General features: G+C 46.5%; 1 protein-coding gene across 2 annotated transcripts in view; it reads right to left on the reverse strand.

Moving 5' to 3' along the window:
- The window catches only part of gse1b (Gse1 coiled-coil protein b), a 214,501-nt gene that overhangs the window by 119,849 nt on the left and 83,549 nt on the right, over window positions 1-11,103 (reverse strand). The window lies entirely within an intron of this gene.

An 11,103-nucleotide genomic window follows, 5' to 3' on the forward strand; every position in this document is an offset into this window, starting at 1 on the left:
AACACACACACAAACACACAAACACACACACAAACACACACAGCAAGACATAGAGGGGGGGGAACATTTTTAATTCTAAAGCCGGCGGTGCCTAATGCTTCATTTATATTCCCTCGTAAAACGGTGTTGTGCGCCAAAAATATCAGATGTACAAGGAGGCCACAACACCACCGTACGTCGAAGTATAAATCGTCGCTGTCGGGCAGAAACCTCTTATCTCCATATTTCGCATTTTTATGTTTTTTCCGTAAATGAATCACACAACTCTACAAGAGTGTCGCACAAAAGTAGAGAAAAACCTCATAACGCGACGCGTTGTGAGCTTGTAGATCGGCTATTTTCACTATTTTAAAAATGATTTTAAAATAATAATAAAAAAACTAATGGTTTTGGACATACAAGGTTTCCGCCCGACAGCAAGGAAATGGAGCTTTAACCCAGATTGATAACAGCACCACAACAAATCAGCCCATCCGAGCTCCCGTCTGCTGCTGACGGGAAGACAACAGCTCCATCAGCAGTGACGTTTGGATTGTTTCATTCTTTACCCTCCTAATTAATTTAGAATGCTTCTAATTTAGATGCCATTAACATTGTAGAGTGGCTGATTTAAGCTATTGCATAAATGAGCAGCTGAAGTCAGCCAGCAGGCTTTGACAGGAGGGATGAAGAATGCTAGACACCCCCTGCTGGACAACTAAAGTAGGACACCCTCAGTGCATCGTTTCCATAACCTCAATCTATACAAACCAGACCGGAGTTGTCTCTGTACTTGGTCCGCTCTTGTTTCCTTCTACATCTACACCAAATCTTTTCGCCAGAAATATCAGATCTACAAGCTTGTAGATCGGCTATTTCTGGCAAATTTTACCCCCAGAGTGCTGGGGTTCAAGTGGTTAAAAACATGCAGGAAACCAATTGGTTTGATTGGTGGATTGCTGGTGAGGAAATTGGTTAAGGCCAAAGTCAATGCTGATTTAGGCTCTGCTGCTCTCCTAAGACATCCAATCCAGTCCCTCAGGAGTCGAGCGGAGGCCAACACGCTAACACAAAGAAAGGGACAAAGTGGGGGGAAAGGGCTGAGCCTGCATTGTCAGTTTTCTGTTTGCGGTGTTTGTGTGAGTGAGTGTGTGTGTGTGTGTGTGTGTGTGTGTGTGTGTGTGTGTGTGTGTGTGTGTGTGTGTGTGTGTGTGTGTGTGTGTGTGTGTGTGTGTGTGTGTGTGTGTGCGTGCGTGCGTGCGTGCGTGCGTGCGTCCATGTGTGTCTGTGCATGATATAACAATGGGAAAAGAAGACACAATATGAACATAAGAACTGAAGCAACGATTTTTAGTATAAAAATGTCAGCATATGTGTGTGTGTGTGTGTGTGTGTGTGTGTGTGTGTGTGTGTGTGTGTGTGTGTGTGTGTGGGGGGGGGGGGGGGGGCGTGTGGGCGTACACGCACGTGCACACATGGGTATGCACGCACCAATTCCCGTGCATGTGTGTGCATTGTCTTATCATTTCCCCCTTTCCTCCCCTCCCTCGCTGACCCCTTCACCCACGCCGCCACCTCGACGCACAGCAACAATTGTCCCTTTGAGGCCATGGGCCCCTAGTGTCCCTAGGGGGAGAGCAAGAGGCTAGGGCCTGGAGGCCAGGCCGGTCTGATCCTGAGCTGAGCTAACAGGATTAGAGGAGCAAAGGGGGGAAGAGACGGGGGGAGCAGAGAACCTCCTCTGCCCGCAGTGCTGTCTCCATCTCCTGGGGAGGAGTGTTGACGCTCACCCCTAGCAGATGCTCTTACAGCTGTTCAGACGGCACACAGAGAACGGAAGGAGCACTCAGCTTAATATTGTGTGATTTATACTTGGCTGTGTGCTGCGATACGCAGTGAGCTCGTGGACCGGCTATTTCCGGCTGCAAGACGCCGGCACGACATAAAAGGATTGTTCACTCCCAGCACTTTAACTATAACGATAACTATATCGTTCACCATTGTCTACGTTTACAGTTGTGGTGTGGAATGACTTTTAAAACGATGTCTTTATAGTTATATAGTGGTAGTTATTAGTGCTTGGTGTGAACATGCCCTAAATCACTGAATTCTGGGGAGAACTCTTGCACAAAATAGCAGATCTATAAGTTCACAAAGCGCTGAGTTGCGACATTGTGAGCTTGTAGATCGCCTATTTTCAGCGAAGATATTTAATGTCGGAGAAAACTGAAAATACACTAGTATAGAGCCCTGAGGGACCCCGGTCAACCAACTTTGTAGTTTAAGTGTATGAATGGCTCTCAATGCATGGTCCAGACTGGAAAAACTGCTACTACTCCAGCTGCAAAGACTAGCAAGGAAACACTGTCTGCCGTCGCCCACAGTTGAGAGGAATTATTATTCTTGCCACTTCTGTTCTACGGAAGGTTTTGGAAAATTGCGATCAGTTAGCGGTCGCGTGTGTGGTCTGGCTGAAACGCGCGGAGATGGCGTATAGGCTTCCAGCGGTCTGCCGTGTCAGGCCAGCTGAAAGCAAATCAAACCACTTCAGACCAGTTTGCATATGGCTCTAACGACAGCTGGCTAAATCTCATTGGTCTAATGGAGTTAGGGGGGTCTCTGATCAGATCTATGTGATCTGGCAACAAGATTGACATCAGTGTGTGTAGTAGCTGTACAGTGTGCGATGTTCATGCCTGTGTGTGCATACACGCACGCTTGTGTGTGTGTCTGTCAGCGTGTATGTGAACACGATCAAACCCAGAGTGTAAATTAAATAAATTAACCCTTTGGATCTTACTGTGTATGTTTTGTGGTTCTGTGCTTGTGTCGTGAGCATGTGTTGATAAGAAGAATAAATATTTCTGTCACTTCTTTATTCTGCTTTTACCTGACCACCTTGATACATTCTGTGTAAACAATTGATTGAACAATTGACTGAGTAGCCACACAGGTGGGTGGAGTATTTTTTTGTCACGGGGGATGTCACTATAAATGACAGTGATCAGTCACGCCTGTGTATATAGCACTTGATGAAGCCAACACGGCGAAACGCGCCGTGCAGAAAAAATAATAAAAAATGAAGCATTAAGTGAGTCCTGTCCATCGTCATTGAAGTGTGCGGTCCCTTCCTGAGAGAAGCAGTGGGAGGTTTTCTGTCTTAAGAATAAATACCCCTTGTGATGCAGTGTGAAGAAAATGGTCTCGCTGTGATGATCAAGTTGAGAACGAAGACAGTAAAGCCATGCAATGCTTTAGACGGTTAGTGCAACTTATAAAGTGTGCGTGTGTGTGTGTGTGTGTGTGTGTGTGTGTGTGTGTGTGTGTGTGTGTGTCTGTGTGTGTGTGTGTGTGCTTGCGTGTTTGCGCGCACACATGCGCGCTCATGACTGTGCATCTGGCTGCCCAAACAGTAAGGTCCCGGAGTGACCCTACTTAGCTCTCATAATACACTCATATTCTCATTACCACCCAGCCTCTTGTGTCCACGTCCGTGTCCATTTGTGTGTGTCCATTTGTGTGTGTGTGTGTGTGTGTGTGTGTGTGTGTGTGTGTGTGTGTGTCATTCTGCCTCTCCTATTATGCAGTGTTTAAACATGAGAGAGCTCTTTGAGACATGAGAGAGCTGCATGAGGGGATCAAACAAGCTCACCCGCGCACACATACACACACACACACACACACACACACACACACGCACACACACGCACACGCACCGCACGCACACACACTACACACACAAACAAACACGGTCTCACTCAAACACACAAGCACATGCACGCCCCCACGTGAATGCTCACACACAAGAATGCTGTACACACCCCCCACTGCTCTGATTAATAAAGGTCAATTAGCAATTATAATTTCCATATTTAATCAGCCCCCTGTGGCGCTACACTGTGGCCTGAGCTCTGATGACTAGCTCTCTCTTCTTCCAACCTCTCTCTCTCTCTCTCTCTCTCTCTCTCTCTCTCTCCGTCACAATCCCCTTCTCTTTCGCTATCTCCCGCTCTCCCTTTGTCTCTCACTATCCTACCTCTTCCACTCTCCGTTCCTACTCGGATGTTTGGCTCTCTTTTATCTATGCCTCTCCTCCTCTCCTCTTATTTTACCATACTGTATGACAGCCTTGGGTCCCTGCACAGTAAAATCCTCAGTGTTGGTTTGACTCTAACACTGTAAATAAAATGGACCTATTGGGTACAAATTGTTACAGTCTCAGAGTTCAGTTAACACTGAGGATTTTGCTGTGTGCCTCCCTCCCTCCCTCCTTCTCTTCCGGCCCCTCCCTACGCCTGTCATCACCCTATCCTCCCCTCCCCACCTCCTCTCTCTCTCTCTCTCTCTCTCTCTCTCTCTCTCTCTCTCTCTCTCTCTCTCTCTCTCTCTCTCCTCTCTCTCTCTCTCTCTCTCTCTCTCTCTCTCTCTCTCTCTCTGATGAATGCCTCCCCTCATTAATCTTGATGCGTCTCCTCTCACTGTGTTCTTCCACAGGCCTTCAAACCTCTCGCTAATTGCAATTAATCACTGAGGGAAACAGATGCTGGGAACAAAGGCAACCTGGGGGAGCATGAGTCCCCTCACTCTCACACACACACACACACACACACACACACACACACACACACACACACACACACACACACACACACACACACACACACACACACACACACACACACACACACACACACACACACGGGTGTATGTACAGTACGTGTGCATGAATTTGTAGTGCAGGGCAGGGGTTTGATGAAGCTGTCAGTCAGGGTGCCACACAGAAGTTGAGTCCCTGCAGGGTTCTGACACCAACTCTTGACTCTGTGCGCGTGTGTGTGTGTGTGTGTGTGTGTGTGTGTGTGTGTGTGTGTGTGTGTGAGAGAGAGAGAGAGAGAGAGAGAGAAGAGAGAGAGAGAGAGAGAGAGAGAGAGAGAGAGAGAGAGAGAGAGAAAGGCAGAGAGCGCGTGCATGCGTGTTTGTGAATGTGTCATATCTCACATGTATACCTGACCCAGACACAGCTCTTACCAGCGTCTGTCAACCCCCACTTTGTGCTGATGACAATGAGAAGTAGTGGAAAACACAAAGACCTGGCTGAGTGGACATGCAGCCTCTCATCTTTATCGGGTCTGGGTGATTGTTTACACACAGTCAAATCCATAGTGCTTTGTTAATCCTAAGTGATACAGTTTCACCCAGCTGCTGGCTGCTCAGATGGTCATGATGAGGGCGCTGTTGTTGGGGGATAAGTGCCTTGCTCAGGGACATCTTCGACACTTCGACAAGGGTGTGCCGGGTGGCGAAACTTGTGATTACCAGACAGCCATTCCACTCAGTTATGGCAAAAGAGGATTACAAATATTACTAACACAACTGTGGAGGTAGTATTTGGTCTTGTGGTTGTGTATGACCACTACTGGTAGAAGGTGGTACTGCTTGAAGGTCAAAATGCTATATAAATGGTGCATTTATATTGCGCCTTCATCCAAGGCGCTTTACAATGTGCATTACATTCACCCATTGACACACCGACGGTGGAGGAAACCATGCAAGGCACCAACCTGCTCATTGGGAGCAATTAGGGGTTCAGTGTATTGCTCAAGGACACTTAAACTCTGGGGGAGCCCGGAATCGAACTGCGTTCCAAGCGGCCAAGCGGTCGCTCTACCGAGAGTTATAAAATCACTATGGATTTTACAGTGCAGGCGAGTGTCTTCTACTCCCAACACCACTCCAGTCATCTGTTTCCCCTCAATGGTGTCTGGACTCGTTAGGGAAGCGGCAGGGAAAAATCACAACTCGCCACGTGTGTTTACATCCACTTCATGATGTTTACGCCAACACAGCAATGCGGCTGAACCCCGCACAGTTATTTTTCTTCCACCTGTGGAGAATAATCAGTCTTTTTTTCTAACCCCGTCTTTGCGATGTGGTGTGACACGTTGTGAGCTTGCAGATTGGCTATTTTCACTATTCACTGTACAAAGAAGTATAGGGCTTAAAGCTAAATTACACTTTGGTGGTATAGTTAATTGCAATGTTGTAACTCCAAATATTTGCCAGATATCGTCAACAGTTACTCCATTGATGAAAAATGTATTATCCTAAAGAGCCTCCCCAGTTACAGTGAAATAGGTCCGGATCTTCAGTTGTAAAGTACATGTTTGTTTATGTGCTAAAAGAGTGACCTGTTGTACTGTGCAATGTCACAAGGGAGGCTATTTTAGATGATCAATTTCGAATCAACGGAGCAACTATTGAGCAAATCTCGCCAATATTTGGAGTTTTATCATATTAAGGTATGATAAAACCCAAACCTCTATCAAAGTGTAATTTTGCTTCAAGTGCTATTTCTTTTTGATAACAGCTCAGACAGAAGAGAAGAACATGCAATACTGTATGTTTCATAGGACTAAAGAGTGCCCACATGTACATGTGCAAGAAACAGTAAATGCACACACAGGAAGTGTACACACACACTTAACACTACGGGGCGCACAAGCAATCAGAGAAAGAGAGAGAGAGAGGGGGGTTTGTAATAAAAGCATTGCGTATGGCAGTGTTATCCATCATAGCTATCTCCATCACTTATCAGCCACAAGGAGACTCCTCCAACATGCACACACACACACTTGAAACAAAATGGAGGAGGGATGAAAGGAAACAACAAGCTATCTATTCCACTGTGCATGCGCAGTTGCGCACAGCGCGTACGCACGCACACACACACGAGCACGCACACGCACACGCACACGCACTCATACACACACACACACACACACACACACACTCAACACCCAGATGACACTGGTGAAAAAAAATCCATCAAATTAACAGTGGGAGGTGACGTGTGCAGAAGAGGCACAAGTCGTTGTGTGGTGTTTTTACTAGAAGTCCCTTCTGTTCCAAATCCCCTCTACGCCAGAGAGAGAGAGAGAGAGAGGAGAGTGAGAGAGAGAGAGAGAGAGAGAGAGAGAGAGAGAGAGAGAGAGAGAGAGAGAGAGATAAGGGCCCACAGCGACCTCCTGGTCCATGGCAGAGCAGTGGATCATTCTAAGTAGCTTTGTGTCTCTGCATATCAGAGGACAGAGGGACAATAATGAAATCAGCGCCGCCTTGTTGCCGATCTGATACGTACACCAGGATGAAAGCAGGATGGTGACCCCCACACGACCCCTGAGACATGCACCACCAGGCTCCCAGCTCCACACATCTGATAGAGCAGCAGGAGGAGAGAGAGAGAGAGGAGGCGAGGGGAGTGGAAGATGGAGCAGGAGGAGGTGGAGTGAGGAGGAGCATAGCGCCTCATAAATTGCTGAGGAGATATGAAGCAGGTGGTGTGTTAGTGGGAGTCTGGGAGCAGCAGTCCATTTGTTTTTTATTAGAATATATATATTTTTTTTTACTATCAATGGGATGAACCCTCTGCTCAGTAAAATCCTCAGTGTTTCTTCCATTTAACTTTGAAGAGGTTTATTTTTTTTAATAATGGACTAATGGTGCATCCAAGTGTCAGCTACTGATCACTTCAACACTCTAATACAGGGGGTTCCAACCTTTTTCAGCTCGAGACCCAAAAAATAAATTTGGTGTCCCAAACCCGGGACCCACAATAATAGGCCTATACATTATGAATGAATCACTTAAGCCCTATTAATAAACAATTGCGAAAATAGCAGATCTACAAATTCACAAGGTGTCGTATTGTGGCGCTGTGAGCTTGTAGATCTGCTCTTTCCACTTAAATGAACACTTTTGAAAATGTCTGAAACATTTTAGACATTACGTTTTAACATTTTACCATAAAATCGGGTGTGAGACCCAAACACTGCTCTAACACAGCTAAGGTGTGGGGGGCCCTCTCACATCCAGGATACCGCACGCACTCCGTACCTGACGACAACCCCCCAAATACAAAGACAAAACAAGAAACAAACGCCTCCCACTTCACCCCCCCCCACGACGGTTCCCTTACATTGGGCACAACTCATCTTTTATTCATTTATTGTACCCCCCCCTCATGCACACACACACACACACACACACACACACACACACACACACACACACACACACACACACACACACACACACACACACACACACACACACACACACACACACACACACCACACACACACACACACACACACACACACACACACCATCCCGTGAGTCCATCGCTCCCGCACGCAAGAAATCGCTGCACTTAACCCATTACGCTCAGCAGCGCTCCAGGAAGCGCTGGCTCCCTCCCCGGGATAAATTATTAACTTCCTCCTCGTTCCGCCATTTATCACCCAGCCTCTGCGAAGCAGAACGGGAGGACCATCGCTCATATCCATGGCAACAAGGGCCCGCTCTGCAGCGGTCGGATGCTGCCGGCGATGAGGGGAGGAACGAGAGGAAGACGAGGAGGAAGAGCTGAGGCAACTAATAGCTGTTTCTTTTTTTTCCTTCTATCAGCCTCTCCATTGTTACCGTACCGGGCGGACTGTTCTCCTCTCTCATCCTTTCTGCATCATTCTGCTCCTCCTCACCTACACTGTAGGCCTGCAACAGCCCATACTAAGTACTAATCGATTGAAATCATAAAACTATTAAAAATACCAAAAGTATCAGATCTACTAGCTCAGTATAGAACAGTTAATTGTTCACGATGATTCGTTGATATATTAATATAGGCTTATATGCTTCCCCTCGATTATTCAATTAATTAATTAAAAGAGTAATGGAATAGCGATCGAATAATCCCTAAGAAATAGTCGATAGTCGCAGCCCTTAACTCACCTCTCCTTATCTGCGAGCATCTCAGCTCCCCTTATCACTGCGTTCTACATCAGTTGAAACCTGCATCGCCTCATCGGCCTCTCACTCTCTTCCTCCGCTCCTGCGCTCGCATCATCCGGCCCTCAGCTCCACTTGGAGAGCGGGAAGGAAGGGGGGGGGGGGGGGGCAGTATGGGTAATTGGATCAGCGCTTTTTCCCCCTCTGGTCTCCATGGAGATGAATCATACAGTCAGGGTGACAGTTTGAGCCTTAGTGCCAAGTGGTAACCTAATCAGAGCCGCAGCGCTGGTACATAACCTAATAATACTGCTGTGAACCCGCCGTGACCCAATCTCCCCGTGCACACTAGCGCTTACAGAGGTGAGGAGCAGACCTGGCTGGTTAAACACTTCAGGTGACTGTGTGTGTGTGTGTGTGTGTGTGTGTGTGTGTGTGTGTGTGTGTGTGTGTGTGTGTGTGTGTGTGTGTGTGTGTGTGTGTGTATGTGTGTGTACTTGAATGACTATATTTGTGAGGGCCAATTGTCCCCACACAAGTATAGCAGAATTTGAGATATAGACATTGCGACGACCATTTTCCTGGTCCTTACAAGAGAATGGTGGTTTTATGGTAAAAAGTTTTTTAGAGTCACTGCCATTGACGAATATATTCGCCATTTCAATCCAAGGCTCAGAGCGCCAATGAAGTATCGTTCGTCATTTGGTGTTTTCAGTGGTTTACGATAGAGGGCGCTCTTCTCCGCAACCTGTGAGTGATCCTTGCAGTTCCGAAGAAGATTACACCCGGAAATCACATGATCACATCATTTCAAGACGGTTTAGTTTAATATTAAAGGATTTATAAAAATTATCTGCTTTCTGTTGCTTTTTGGCGAAAACAAGCTACTTCAACTGCCAATAACTATGTGTGGAGCGAAATATTCGATGGTTCTCGAAAGGTTAGTAAAAGCGCTCTAAAAAACGTTGGCAAAGTCAGCAATAGACAATGTTTTAACTCTGGCAGTTAATGAAAAGATTCAGGTTGGGGTTAGGATTAGACCTGATTTATACTTAGATGCAGCCTATCTACAAGCTCACAACACGTCGCAGTGTGAAGTGTTGTGATCTTGTACAGTAGATCAGCTATAGCTTTAGGGTTAGTTCACTAGGCAAAGAAACACACCTTTATGGAAAGTTTAGGGTATTTATTGAATACATAGAAGGTAATGGAGGGAAGTGAAAAGGGGTTCCGGGGAGGGTCGCCGACCCTGGAGTCTTTGGGGAGGAGGTCGTTAGCGTAGTCAGCACAGTACACGTGGACGGCCGATGGCGTAGTCAGCACGGCACTCATGGACCGATACGAAACGTTATGAGCTTGAGTACGGATGTACGAAAGCGAATAAGGGGCTTCTGGGTAGTTCTGACAAGGTATAAATAGCGCCAGGTAGATTGGTAAAGGGGCGGAGTAAAGGTGTGTATCCCCGCCTCCTGAACATCTGTTGTTCCAACGCCATAAGTCAAAAGGCAAAAAAAAGTTCATAAAATCAACATCCTAACTTTTTTATGTCCTCACAAGTATTGCAATACTGTGTGTGTGTGTGTGTGTGTGTGTGTGTGTGTGTGTGTGTGTGTGTGTGTGTGTGTGTGTGTGTGTGTGTGTGTGTGTGTGTGAGTGAGTGAGTGAGTGAGTGAGTGAGCGTGAGCGTGTGTGTGTGTATCTGAGCACATGCATACAGTACATGGCCATCGCAGATGTCCTAATTCGCTAGCAAACGTAGCTCATGAATAATTAAACATAAAATGCAAATTCCCTCCTTTGATCATTTGCATTCAAGTCTAACAGCATTAATTAATCAAACAAACCTTTTTCTTATTCTCAGAGGAACTGGGAATTAAAACGCACCACCAGCAATCAAAACATGCAAAAAACGCAACCGAGCATGCACACACATACATAAGTGGGCAAACACATGTGCAAATGTGCTAATCATAACGTTTAGGGACTCCTGAAGCATGACGCTAGTACACCCTGAACAAACCAGTGGACATGCAACTCTCTTAAGAGGGATTAGTCTATGAACTTTGAATTTCACCTAATATATTATACTGCAATTACTTTCCACAAAAAACAAAACATGCAGTGAGCCATCGTAGACTTTGGAGGGACCCAGGGGCAAGTGTTTGTGTGTGTTTGTGTGTGTGTGTGTGTGTGTGTATTTTTGTATGTGTGCGTGCGTGTGCAGGAGCACAATGTGCCGTTATTGTGTCCCGTGGGTTTTGCGACATGCCCTTTACCAGATACAGGTGTTGTTGTCTGCCTGCTGACATAGGCATGCATGTATGCCCGCGTGCGCGC

This window comes from Gymnoscopelus braueri, assembly GCF_963280865.1.
Source record: "Gymnoscopelus braueri genome assembly, chromosome: 1".
NCBI classification, from domain to species: domain Eukaryota; kingdom Metazoa; phylum Chordata; class Actinopteri; order Myctophiformes; family Myctophidae; genus Gymnoscopelus; species Gymnoscopelus braueri.